The 14,723-nt window shown below is 39.0% G+C and overlaps 1 protein-coding gene and 1 long non-coding RNA gene across 5 annotated transcripts in view; both read left to right on the top strand.

Moving 5' to 3' along the window:
• Positions 1-14,723, top strand: part of NBEA (neurobeachin) — a 650,396-nt gene that overhangs the window by 22,359 nt on the left and 613,314 nt on the right. The gene's annotated exons all lie outside the window — the stretch shown is intronic.
• LOC145530445 (uncharacterized) lies at positions 327-6,045 on the top strand. Its single transcript, XR_014071776.1, has 2 exons — positions 327-404; positions 5,221-6,045. It is a non-coding gene; the product is annotated as an uncharacterized LOC145530445 (long non-coding RNA).

Below are 14,723 nucleotides of genomic sequence, written 5' to 3'. Positions count from 1 at the left end.
GTTCCACATTATGAGAGCTATCTAGTAAGACAATAGAAATCACACTTATTACTGTGTATTGCAGATCAAGGCATGAACTTTTGTATTGAAGGCTTTTGGTTTCTCCTTTCTTTTTTTCTCCTGTTTGCCAGAGTATAAATTGTTTCCTCTCTTTTCACAATGGAATGAATAATCATGCTGTTAACAGTTTATCAATGTCTCTTGTTAATTATCTTGTTTATCTTGTTAATTATCTTGTCTTAGTATATATGAAGTTTCAAATTTTCATGAAGATGAACATTTGGAAAGGCCTCTAACCAAGGAAAATTGGGTGAAAACCAGACCTATTATAATAGGGATGGTATGGTTCCAGTTGGCTTTCATTCATGTGTTTAGGTGATACAACTATTAGCTTAGGGTAAGGAGTGGAAAGAATTACCTTCATGAAGCCATGCAGAAATGTTGATGAAAATGAAGGTGATGGAAATTTATGTAATATTTTAGGACTAAAATAAAGCAAAATTCAGAAGAATCAAAGGGAAGCTCATTTGTTTTTCTGTCAATAGCCACAGGTGAGTTAGTAGCATCATTGTTAAACATAAAAAGGCATAAAAAGTTACTTATGTTTATGTTACATAAACATAAAAAGTTACTTAAAAGTATTTGTATCTGTGGATTTCCTCCGTGACTCAGTGGTAAAGAATCTGCCTGTCACTGTAGGAGGCGCAGGTTCCATCCCTTGGTCTGAAAGATCCCCTGGAAAAGGAAGTGACAACCCACTCCAATATTCTTGCCTGGGAAATTCCATAGAGAGAGAGGCCTGGCAGGCTGCAGTCCATGGGGTCACAAAAGAGTTGGACACGACTTAGCGATTAAACAACAACAATTTATCTGTATAGGTCAACAGCAATATTCCATCAATCAATAACACATGAATGGCTTATTCACTTGCTTCAGTTGAAGTATTTTTAAAGTTGACTTACCTATTAAATATTGTTAGTACTGAAGTCAGCTCATATGGAGATAATAATAGGATAATAATAATAATTTTTATCCAATGGTCTGTGCAGGAGGCCAAACTTAATAATCTTGACAGTAACATTGTGAGACAAAGTCCTGTTGTCTACAGTCCACACGTGAGAAAATAAGATTCTGCAGGTAAAGTTGATTGCCTGATGCTCAATCCTTTTGAAAGTCTGTTTCTTCTTAGTAGACACAACTTTCCTTAGTTTTATAAGAGAAATTAAAAAATTATAAACTTTCTGAGAAGAGGTAGATGTTTGAGGCTTATTTGAGGAGTGAGCCTCAGGTAAAGTGGCATAAAGAAGAGACATGCAAGATGATGTGAACATATAAAGTAAGGCTTGAGCTTGGAAGACATTGAATGTTAGGTTATAACATGAAAGGTGATCTAAGTCATAAAGCTAATCTTTTTATTCATTGAGGCCTGTTGCAGACTATCCCATGCTGTTTTCTCTTCTGGGAAATAAAATTCAGATTTTTGAGGCTTTGTGGTTGTGGTATTTTCTTCTAGAGATCTTATCTAGTACCATTCTGCTTCTTTACTCCTCCTCCACTTGTTTGCATACCTGTGCTTATGGATTTAAGTGTGTATAGAAGTGAATGTAGATTGTACAACAGTATCTTTAACAGAATAGATGCTATCGTTAATCAATACTTTAAACAATTCTAATCTGTCTTGAAGATTGGAGTCATTTTCCTTAAGGTTCACAAGGTTCAGGATTTTTTGATTCATATTTCCTATGCCTGTCATAAACTAGAGATTTAGTCACTGTGGAAGGAGAGAGGGAAGTAGAGAAGGATACACATATAATGTAAAGTTGTTCTTTAGTCAATGTTCTTATCTGTGCTTGGGCATATTCTAAGCAATGTTGATCAAAAAGTAAGTAACAATGAGTTAGGGAAATATTTAGAAAGACGATGGATTGGTCATATTTGTTAATGATAAGATTTATTGCTGGTTCACTAGCCTCTGATAATCAGTCTTTACTGATGGAATTGGAAACTTTTTACAGTGAACACACATATACCCAGCATATCGATTGTACGTTTAACATTTTACTAAACTTCTTTAATACATGTTTTCAGGAAAATAGGGAGGGAAGATAGATGGACTGTGTTTTCAGAGATCACTTTTAATATAAAGATAAAAGAGTGATGTGAAACACAGAGCCAGGTCTGGTTGGAAATCTTAAAACCATCCTTAACTTCTCCTATCCTTCCTTCTTCTATTATGTCTGAGATTTCTGCAACTTCTATAATTGAGTGACTGCCACTCTGATTTGCTGATTTACAGAATTCCAGTATGAATTGGCCAGTTTCCTCTGTGTTCTACAAATACTTCAGATTAGCACTGTAATGACCCAGAAACTGGGAGGAGTGAGCGCTAGAACATAAATGTGATAATCGCTCAGTCGTGTCTGACTCTTTGAGACCCATGGACTCTACCTTCCCAGGCTCCTCTGTCCATGGAATTCTGATACTGGTCCTGAAATCTGTCAGCTTTTCAAACAGCTGGGATGGCACATAGAGATTGTAACCCATAGATCACAATGATAAGCTTCTAGTAAGAATTAATTTTTGTTTGTGAATTGATCAGTCAACAGTGTTAAGGTCTGTGATCAGCTAGTTTATTTTAATGCAGCTGTTTGCATCAGGGATCTTGTTTTATTTGTACATAAATTTCAGCAGAGGCTTGCTAATACCTTTTACTTTTGCTGACAGTTCTCAGTTCATCTTAATGGCTAGATTAACTGTCTATGTTAGTAGTTGTTGGGCTCCTCAGAAGATTGTCACCGAGAGCTGAGGAAATTGTAATCTTCCATTTGGGGAAAGTAGACTCAATTTTGAAATCTAGAGTCCCTTAATGAGGAGAAAAGGAGCTAAATGAAATAAATCTTTAAGTGTTAACCTTTTGACTTGATAAAGAGGTATTTGAAAGAGGAATAGTATCCTTCAGTGCTTATCCATTGTACTTAAAGCTGGAAATTCTCAGTATGACTTAAGCCCCTACATGGTCCAATACCTGTATAACCCCTCAGTATCATCTCCTCCTCCTCTTCCATTCTTTACTCCTTCCTCGTTCTCCTTGCTTTCTGCATGCCAGCCACACTGGTCATCTTTTATTAGAGGTTCTTCCTATTCTAAGACTTTGATAAATCCTAATATCTCTGCCTGAGATTCTTTTCCTCATTTCTTTCATCTTCCCATCCTTACTTGCTCCACTCCCAATGATCTCAGCTAAATTTTTAAAGTTTATTCATAGTCTACCAGATAAACTTATAGGCAGTAATCTGCTTCAGTGCTAAAATTTAAGCTATCTGACGTCGGGAGTTTTTTATCTTCATTACTGTATTTCGAGCACCTAATATAACCCCTTACATATAGCCCCTTGCTCAATGAAACATGTGAATGAATGATGGTGAATAAATAAATCCAAGGATTAATTGATTATTTGGAATTCCACTTAGCTGATTTTCAGTGAGAAGTAAATTTTTGAAGATTAGGGTGAAAAATTTATTTGTGCCTGTTTTATTATCAGAGTGAGGAGGTAAATCTCTCAAACTAAATAACCAAGATATATGAGAACTGCTTTTAGAGATTTATTGTTGTATTGCTTGAGTATGATCCCTAGTTACAATATTATGAGTAGTGCCTATCAATAACAACAGAATAGGAAAGACCAGAGATTTCTTCAAGAAAATTAGAGATACCAAGGGAACATTTCATGCAAAGATGGGCTCAATAAAGAACAGAAATGGTATGGACCTAACAGACGCAGAAGATACTAAGAAGAGGTGGCAAGAATACACAGAAGAACTGTACAAAAAAGATCTTCATGACCCAGATAATCACGATGGTGTGATCACTCACCTAGAGCCAGACATCCTGGAATGTGAAGTCAAGTGGGCCTTAGGAAGCATGACTATGAACAAAGCTAGTGGAGGTGATGGAATGCTAGTTGAACTATTTCACATCCTAAAAGATGATGCTGTGAAAGTGCTACACTCAAAATGCCAGCAAATATGGAAAACTCAGCAGTGGCCACAGGACTGGAAAAGGTCAGTTTTCATTCTAATCCCAAAGAAAGGCAATGCCAAAGAATGCTCAAACTACCTCACAATTGCACTCATCTCACATGCTAGTAAAGTAATGCTCAAAATTCTCCAAGCCAGGCCTCAAAAGTATGTGAACCGTGAACATCCAAATGTTCAAGCAGGTTTTAGAAAAGGCAGAGGAACCAGAGATCAAATTGCCAACATCCGCTGGATCATCGAAAAAGCAAGAGAGTTCCAGAAAAACATCTATTTCTGCTTTATTGACTATGCCAAAGCCTTTGACTGTGTGGATCACAAGAAACTGTGGAAAATTCTGAAAGAGATGGGGATACCAGACCACCTGACCTGCCTGCTGAGAAACCTGTATGCAGGTCAGGAAGCAACATTTAGAACTGGACATGGAACAACAGACTGGTTCCAAATAGGAAAAGGAGTACGTCAAGGCTGTATATTGTCACCCTGCTTATTTAACTTATGTGCAGAGTACATCATGAGAAACACTGGGCTGGATGAAGCATAAGCTACAATCAAGATTGCCGGGAAAAATATCAATAACCTCAGATATGCAGATGACACCACCCTTATGGCAGAAAGTGAAGAAGAACTAAAGAGCCTCTTGATGAAAGTGAAGGAGGAGAGTGAAAAAGTTGGCTTAAAGCTCGAGATTCAGACAACTAAGATCATGGCATCTGGTCCCATCACTTCATGGGAAATAGATGGAGAAACAGTGGAAACAGTGTCAGACTTTATTTTTTGGGGCTCCAAAATCATGGCTAATGGTGATTGCAGCCATGAAATTAAAATGCTTACTCCTTGGAAGGAAGGTTATGACCAACCTAGATAGCATATTTAAAAGCAGAGACATTACTTTGTCAACAAAAGTCCGTCTAGTCAAGGCTATGGTGTTTCCAGTAGTCATGTATGGATGTGAGAGTTGGATGGTGAAGAAAGCTGAGCACTGAAGAATTGATGCTTTTGAACTGTTGTGTTGGAGAAGACTCTTGAGAGTCCCTTGGACTTCAAGAAGATCCAACCAGTCCATCCTAAAGGAGATCAGTCCTGGGTGTTCATTGGAAGGACTGATGTTGATGCTGAAACTCCAATACTTGGGCCACCTCATGCAAAGAGTTGCCTCATTGGAAAAGACCCTAATTCTGGGAAGGATTGGGGGCAGGAGGAGAAGGGAAGGGGACAACAGAGGATGAGATGGCTGGATGGCATTACCGACTCAATGGACATGGGTTTTGATATACTCTAGGAGTTGGTGATGGACAGGGCGGTCTGGCATGCTGCGATTCATGGGATCACAAAGAGTCAGACACGACTGAGAGCGACTGAACTGAACTGAATGCTGATACCTGAAATAGTAGTCAGAGGAGTTGGCCCTTTAAAAGAATTATGTGCATGTGTAATTTTGATCATGCTGGGATTTATACTGAACTGAAAGTTAACTTGGTTTTAGAAGTATCTGTTAAAGAATTCTTTTGCTTTTGCTCTTTTGAGTTGTCACAACCAAAGTAGTGAAACATAAAACTGTTGTCTTTAATTTATAAATAAGGAAATATGCTCAAGAAGTTATGTGAATGGAAGATAGGGCACATTGGAAAATCATGCTTTTAGACATGACTTGTGTGTTTAACAGATTGGTTTTGGGAAAGATCACTCTTAAGTGTGTATTTTTGTATTTTCTGATTGTAATAGTGTATATTTTCATTGTAGATCATTTTGAAAATATATGTGAAGAAGAAGTTAAAAGTTAAAGGGGAAAATGAATGCATGTATATGTATGGCTGAGTCCCTTTGCTGTCCACCTGAAACTATCACATCATGGTTAATCAGCTGTACTCCAATATAAAATAAAAAGTTAAAAAATTAAACAAAGATGAAATAAAACAAGTGAAAAATTCCTACTGCCAAGAAATCCTTTGGATCTTTGACTATACTATAATAAACTGCGTCAGGAAAGTTAAAAAAAAAAAAAGAAAAATTACCAGTAAACTTATTGCTCCAGAGTAATTGCTGTAAACACTTTGGTATTTTTTAATGCCATTATTTATATTCTGTATTTAAAGAGGTGTGGAAGCAAGTACACTAGGAAACCTGGATGCTCTACTTATCTATTCCTGCAGTTGTTGATTCCTATTGTAGGAGTTTCATAATTTTTTTTTTTTTTAATCATGAAGGATTCCTTTTCTCACCCTCCCTTCTGTGACATTTCTAATAAATTATTTTATTACATCAATATTAAAATCTGATTTTCTGTGAGGTAAATAGCGTAACAGCACAGCATTTATCTGTACCCAATGAAGAACAAAGAAAGATGACGTTTAGGTTAGCAGATACAATTTTAATTATGGGGGGAATATGGTATGTTAGATTTTTTTGAAGTATTAGAAGTAGGTTGAACATCTCCCATTTGACTGTGTAAAGGCCTATGGTCGCCTTGAAGGGAGCCGCTGGAGTAGATAGTCTGTAATAAAATACTTTTCAGGTTTAAAATGCTGATGCTCCATTGCACATTGTTGTGTGAGCTTGTTCTTATTGTTATTTCCAAAATGGTAATTATTATATTTTGCTTTCCAAACAAAGCTAATATACCCAAAACCTTTGCCTGTGAATATAGTTATTTTAATATATTTGTGCTATATAATATAAGTTGTGAGTTACAGATATGATATCCCTCAAACTTACCATACTCTTTTGTCTGATAATCTATTTAATGAAAAACTAAAGCTTATTCTTTTACTTCACCTGAAATCTAAGTGCTTTTTCATTCTTTCAAGTCCAGTGTATCTCAAGATGAGCAAGAAACTTGGCATTCTGTAGATATTTTGCTTCCAGATCCCCTTTTCATCACCTTCTTTCAATAATCTCTTCTCAGCTCGAAATCTGTGCTATACCTGCTTTATCATAGTTGCTTCTATACTTACTGCCATTATCTGTTAGCCTATGGGTATCCCTCTAGGACTCTTGTCTCCTGGCTCACCATTTTCCTTTGTAGCCTATCTCTTTCCTAAGCATCGTGGATAAATTCACCTCACAGGGAAATGTCTCCTGTGTAGCAGGCCTCCAATGCTATTCCATCAGCTTATATTTTCATGCCACTTTAGCATCTGGCTTATATGGCCAGACATCAGACTTTAGAATCACCAGAATGGTTGTTTTAAAAATGTTAATGTTGGAACTTCCCTGGTGGTCCAGTGGCTAAAACTCCACACTCCCAATGCAAGGGGTCAGGGTTCCATCCCTGGTCAAGGAGCTATTGATAGATCCCATGTGCTTCACGACTAAAAGATCCCACCTGTGGCAACTAAGACCCCATGTAGCCAAATAAATAAATAAATAATAAAAAATCTTAATGTTATAATTACCTATTCTGATATCAACATACCTTTCCATGTTACATTTCCAGTAACCTGGCTTTTGTGTTCGTTGAGACACTTGGTGTCTTAAGTTTCTTTACTTCATTCTTCTTTCTACCAAATTCAGATCTGATCAAAGACTGTTTCAGTTAGGTACATATGTGAGAATCTTTGGCTTATTTGACGTTGGCACTCTTATTTTTTGATAATCCCATAAAACATTTATCTGTATGATTTTTGTATTAGCTGTAAGGGTGCCTGGCATTGCTGGGCAGAGGGAAGGATAAGGTGGAATCACATATTCATCTTGATTCAGTTCAGTTCAGTTCAGTTCAGTCACTCAGTCGTGTCCGACTCTTTGTGACCCCATGAATCACAGCACTCCAGGCCTCCCTGTCCATCACCAGCTCACGGAGTTTACCCAAACTCATGTCCATTGAGTCGGTGATGCCATCTAGCCATCTCATCCTCTGTCATCCGCTTCTCCTCCTGCCCCTAATCCTTCCCAGCATCAGGGTCTTTTCCAATGAGTATTAGAAATGCATGTTCTGCAATCTTATCTGCCATCTTAATGTCTCTCAATTTTTTAAATGTTTTTAATTTTGCTTGTATATGCCCCAAAACTTTTTCTACTGCATAAGAAGACTTGTGGTCAGATGTACTGCTATAAAATAAGTTTGTATATTATACATTTGGTAATTACCTTCTATTCATCCACTTATCATTCTCAAAAATATTACTAAAATAATGAACCCACCCTCCAACTTAAGATCTAGAATAATATCAATATTCTTGAAGCTCCCCTTGTGTTACTTCCCAGTCCCACTTTACTGAGTAACTAATTTTGTGATTATTATGTTTATCATTCTATTTTACATGGTTTTATACACACACACACACACACACACACACACACACACACACATGCACTTCAGCCATTTACTGTCTAGGTTAGTTTATATATATATATATATATATATATATATATATACATACACTTCAGCCATTAACTGTTTAGTTTTGATTTCTTAAACACGCTTTCTAAAAATGGAAGCCAAGTACAGTGAATTTTTCTTATTTTTAAAAAATTCTCTATCATGGCCTTGAGTTCATTCATTTGACTATCTTCCTTAAACCTCACAATAAAACTATGAGCTAGACTGTTATTATCCACATGTTACAGTTTGGGAAGCTGAGCACAATATATAAGTAACTTCCCTAAAATTATACATCCAGTTAGTGTCACTGTCTAAATTTTAACCCAGATAATCTATCTCAAATTCCAAACTCTTAAACGTTATACAGTACTCACATTCACTAGCAATCAGGACAATGCATGTTAAACTGTGATGCCCATCATCCATGGGTATATCTGTATCTATTTTCTTTTTGTCTCTACATTTACTTTTATTTGAAATATCAACGGATTATCTGCAGATGACTCAGACTGAGATGGAAGGACAGCACATTTCTTATCAGCAACATTGTTATTCCAGAAGACAGTGCACTGATAAAAGGGGTAGGGGAAATAACTTTGAATCTAGAAATGTTTTAGCCAGACAAATTAACATTTTAGAATGGGAAAAAATAAAGACAATCTCTGTCATTCAGAAACTATCCTGTGTGTTCATCATTGCTGAAAGACAATAATAATGTACTCTAGCATGAGGAGCAGTGAACTGAGATGGAATATTTGGATACAGGATATAGTGATACACAAAGAAAGCAGTAAAACATGTTGTTAAACCTAAATATGATTGGAAAAATCACATGGAGGTTGGAAGAGGAGGAAGTGTATAGGAGAACAAAGTAGTAAGCTATGGTTCTGGTCCTGTTTGGGAGGAAGGTAGATAAACTTGCTAACATTAGATTTGGCTAGGAAAAAAATTACTACTACAACTTACTACAATTTAGACAGTTTGTAAACATTTTACAGGTATTATAAGAGAGTGTGTATATATGTGTGTGTGTGTGTGTGTGTATATATATATATATATATCTTGATTTTATATACACACATATATATTTTGGGGCTTCCTAGCTGGCGCAGTAGTAAAGAATTTGCCTGCTGATGCAAGAGACATGGGTTTGATCCCTGGGTCAGAAAGATCCCCTGGAGAAGGAAATAGCAACCTACTCCAGCCTTCTTGCCTGAGAAGTCTCGTGGACAGAGGAGCCTGGCAGGGTCCATGGTGTCACAGAGGGTCGGACACGACTGAGCACACACATACATAAATATATCTTGAATGTGAGCACACACTTGTGAAAGTGTGTAAGCAAGCCCTTCTTCATGCCTTTATTTCCTCCATTTTGTACAATCTGTGTTTTAATTGTGTATTCAATTCTCTGTCAAACTACCCCTCTGAAGATTGATAGTTTCTCTCTGCCGGTTGTTGGACATTAGAGCTGTAGAGTATATTCCTTAGTCTGAAGAAATGACTATGAGCTGTACAGTTGGTGCGGTATCACCTGTCCTGGTTCTTTTATAGTACTCTATTTGCATCTACCACAGGCTAAGCTAAACCCAGCCCAGAGTCAGCGTCTATTCCTGTCAAGATCCATTGGCAGCCCACAGGTCTGCTGGCATCAGTCTGATTTGCCATCTATGATCAGCACCATGCCACTCAGGATTTTGCCACATGACCACCTGTAGTCTTTTTTCCTCTTGTTGGCTGATGGAACGGATCTTCCTGGCCCTTTGTGCTTCAGAGGATGCAAGAAGAACATGTCTATTAATAGATTGAGCACATCTCGTCATTGCTGCAGTGCCCCAGTGTCTACTCATTACACAGGTCCAGGGGGCCACTTTGAATGAATACAAGGGGGGATCTGTTTGTTGATTTCAGTCACCCTGTACACCTGGAAGAGAATTTTTCTGGTGGGCATCAATATATGTTACTGTAATGCACCCCTCAAATTCCTGTAGCGATTTCCTTAAGACTGTAGCCCATATGGGCATCGCTCAAATAGGTCAGATTTCTGTTGTCCTCCTGCCTGACCATAGGGCCAGGCTATTGGCTACTGCCCATGTGTCAGTAAAAACCCAAACATAGGGGCTTTTTACTTCTGTTCACTTTTTCCATCACTGCTAGGCAAACAGAGAAGGAAATGGTAACCCACTCCAGTACTCTTGCCTGGAAAATCCCATGGACGGAGGGGCCTAGTAGGCTACAGTCCATGGGGTCGCGAAGAGTCGGACACGACTGAGCGACTTTACTTTCACTTTTCACTTTCATGCATTGGAGAAGGAAATGGCAACCCACTCCAGTGTTCTTGCCTGGAGAATCTCAGGGACTGGGGAGCCTGGTGGGCTGCCGTCTATGGGGTCTCACAGAGTCAGACACGACTGAAGTGACTTAGCAGCAGCAGCAGCAACAGGCAAACAGTATGCAATTCAGCACAACAGGCTGGTCTGTTTCTATCATCTTTGATCAGAGTGATGGCCATCCAGATAGGATGTTGTCCATTCACCTTGGAACTGCCAAGCAGCTCTTTGTTGGTCAGTTAAGAACTGTTTATAGGGAACTGCCAAAGTGACGGTGGAATCCAGCAACTCCTCATACATTTGCAGAGTCAGTCCTGGGGAAAAAAGGCTCCCTACTCCTGAGAATTTCCTCCTTGCATTCTCCAGGCAGCATGATCTTAGATAAACCATGTCCAGTTTACTACTTTACTCTTTTGGATACGCCTTCCCCATTAGAGTGTTTCTCAGACATTCTAGACATTATGGCTGTTTCAGGATTCAAGATCATTTTATGTCCTTCAGTCATAGAGGTAGCTTCAGTTAATAATGTCCAATGGCAAGATAGTAAATGCCTCTCAGTTGGAAATTCTCCAGTCTGAAATCCCAGTAGTCATTGCTGAGAGGTGCTCACAGACTTTTGCCTAAGCCCCAGTTTGCTGCATATACTGCTGTTACACAGAGAACCTGTCCCTTCTAGCACTCTAGCTTCTGTTCCACACTGCGAACTCTCAAGCAGTCTTACTAGTTCCCATTTAGCATGTTCAATTAATCTTACTTGAAACATGGATTTACATGCCTAAGGGGAGTGTTTACCAGTCAGATACTATGTTCATCCCTGTAATACAATCTAGTAAAAGGGTGCAGCCACTTTACATAACGCTTGTTCAAATATACCAGTTCTCCTGCAAATCTTCAGAGATCTCTTCAAGAAAATTAGAGATACCAAGGGAACATCTCATGCAAAGAGGGACACAATAAAGGACAGAAATGGTTGGACCTAACAGAAGCAGAAGATATTAATAAGAGGTGGCAAGGATATACAAAAGAACTATACAAAAAAGGTCTTAACAACCCAGATAACCACGATGGTGTGATCACCCACCTAGAGCCAGAAATCCTGGAGTGCAAAGTCAAGTGGGCCTTAGGAAGCATCACTACGAACAAAGCTAGTGGAGGTGCTGGAATTCCAGGTGAGTTATTTCAAATCCTAAAAGATGATGCTGTGAAAGTGCTTCACTCAATGATGCCAGCAAATTTGGAAAACTCAGCAGTAACCACAGATCTGGAAAAGGTCAGTTTTCATTCCAATCCCAAAGAAAGGCAATGCCAAAGAATGTTCAAACTACTGCACATTTGCATTCGTCTCACATGCTAGCAAAGTAATACTCAAAATTCTCTAAGCGAGGCTTCAATAGTATGTGAACTTAGAACTTCCAGATGTTCAAGCTGGATTTAGACAAGGCAGAGGAACCAGAGATCAAATTGCCAACATCCATTGGATCATAGAAAACAGAAGTGAATTCCAGAAAAACATCTCCTTCCTTGACTACGCTAACCCTTTGACTGTGTGGATCACAGCAAGTTGTGGAAAATTCTTCAAGAGATGGGAATACCAGACCACCTTACCTGCCTCCTGAGAAACCTGTATACTGGTCAAGAAACAACAGAACTGGACATGGAACAACAGACTGGTTCCAAATTGGGAAAGGAGTATGTCAAGGCTGTATATTGTCACCCTGCTTATTTAACTTATATGTAGTGTACATCATGCGAAATGCCAGGCTGGATGAAGCACAAGCTGGAATCAAGATTGCCAGGAAAATATCAATAACCTCAGGTACACAGATGATACCACCCTTATGGCAGAAAGTGAAAAGAAATTAAATACCTTCTTGATGTAGGTGAAAGAGGAGAGTGGAAAAAGATGACTTAAAACTCAACATTCAGAAAACTTAAGACCATGGCATCTGGTCTCATCACTTCATGGCAAATAGATGGGGAAACAATGGAAACAGTGACAGACTTTGTTTTCTTGGGCTCCAAAATCACTGCAGATGGTGACTGCAGCCATGAAATTAAAAGACACTTGCTCCCTGGAAGAAAATACATGGCCAACCTAGACAGCGTATTAAAAAGCAGAGACATTGCTTTGCCAACAAAGGTCTGTCTAGTCAAGGCTTTGGTTTTTCCAGTAGTCATGTATGGATGTGAGAGTTGGACCATAGAGAAAGCTGATCGCCAAAGAATGATGCTTTTGAACTGTGGTGTTGGAGAAGACTCTTGAGAGTCCCTTGGACTGCCAGGAGATCCAACCAGTCCATCCTAAAGGAAATCAGTCCTGAATATTCATTGGAAGTACTGATGCTGAAGCTGAAGCTCGAATACTTCAGCCACCTGATATGAAGAACTGACTCTTTTGAAAAAACCCTTGTACTGGGAAAGATTGAAGGCAAGAGGAAAAGGGGCGACTAGGATGTGATGGTTGGATGGCATCACCCACTCAATAGACAGGAGTTTGAGCAAGTTCCGGGAGTTGATGATGGACAGGGAAGCCTGGTGTGCTGCATTCCATGGGGTCGCAAAGAGTTGGACATGACTGAGTGACTAAACAACAGCTGAACAACTGAACAACAACAACAATGACAACTGCTGATAGGTCTTCCTCCCTGGGTTTTGGTTTTACAATACTCAGTAGAGGAAGGTGTTGTTACCCAGATAGAATATCCATCTCTATAAAACATTCAGGTGAAGTTGACACAACTTTTTTACGTAATAGCTGTTTAAGCATTCCAACGTTCATACCACATCATGCCATCCATTACATTTTACATGTTTTCAATATGATTGTAGCCCAGGTGAGGACTTAGGCAAGGATTTGCTACCACAGTTCACAAAACTCTTGTAGAAAGTGAAAGTGAACATTGCTCAGTCGTGTCTGACTCTTTGTGACCCCCGTGGACTATACAGTCCATGGAATTCTCCAGGCCAGAATACTGAAATGGATAGCCTTTCCCTTCTTCAGGGTATTTTCCCAATCCAGGGATTAAACCGAGGTCTCCCACATTGCAGGGGGATATTTTACCAGCTGAGGCACAAAGGAAGCCCAAGAACACTGGAGTGGGTAGCCTATCCCTTCTCCAGCGGATCTTCCTGAACCAGGAATCAAACCGGGGTCTCCTGCATTGCAGGCAGAATCTTTACCAACTGAGCTGTCACTCATGGAAACTTATCTTTCCTATCCCTTATCAATTTACTTACTCTTGTGCAGAAAGCTTTGATTCTTAGTGAGGGATTGAGCCAAGGGACCCTGCCCTTTTGTTAGTCTTTATTTTGAATTATTTGCTGAACCACTTGTCCCAGGATGTTGCATGTCAGGTTTCTCATTGTAATTTCTGCCTTCTGCCTTTAAATTTTTTCCAAACTAGGGTTAATAGGATGGATTTGTTTCAGGCCGTTTAATGTTGGAGGGCCAGCAGGGGACTGAGGTCTCTACCTCACCTAGCCTTTGGTAAATGACTGTATTAAAAACTTTTTAACCTCATCATTTTTGTTTATCCTGTTTCATAACCTCCAAAAACTTGCCATCCTACTGAGGTGAGTCCTGTGATTCTCCCTCTGTCATTCTTTATTTTCATTCCTATCAGTAGTTGCTTTATTCACCTTATTTCTTAATAACCATTAAACATTTCCATTTATTGGAAAGAGTCCCTTGACTCTCCCCTGGGCCTCTTCTCTGAGTATCCTAATGTTTTTACTAGCATCTGTGAGACCTATGAGGGGCAGGTGAGTCAGCAAATTTGATAAAATTCCTGGAACTGTTTTGGTTCATGGGCAATTAAGTATATATGGGATCCCCATGTGGAAGGGGCCCCTTAACAAAGAAAGGCATTTATGATGATATTCATAATGGGTATATTCAGCGGATGAGTATCCCTATAGGCCAGTCCAACATGGGTTGCCTGAAAATTATATCAGCTGTTTCATCTGGGGTGTTCTGCTTAACATTTATGGATGGTGATGGACAATCCCCCTTACTCAGGGGAATCAGACCTTACAGTG

The sequence above is a fragment of the Giraffa tippelskirchi genome, chromosome 12, assembly GCF_054371585.1.
Source record: "Giraffa tippelskirchi isolate mGirTip1 chromosome 12, T2T-mGirTip1v1.2.pri, whole genome shotgun sequence".
In the NCBI taxonomy this organism is placed as follows: domain Eukaryota; kingdom Metazoa; phylum Chordata; class Mammalia; order Artiodactyla; family Giraffidae; genus Giraffa; species Giraffa tippelskirchi.
The sequence above is the reverse complement of the archived record's forward strand: the minus strand, read 5'-3'. Positions and strand labels throughout refer to the sequence as shown.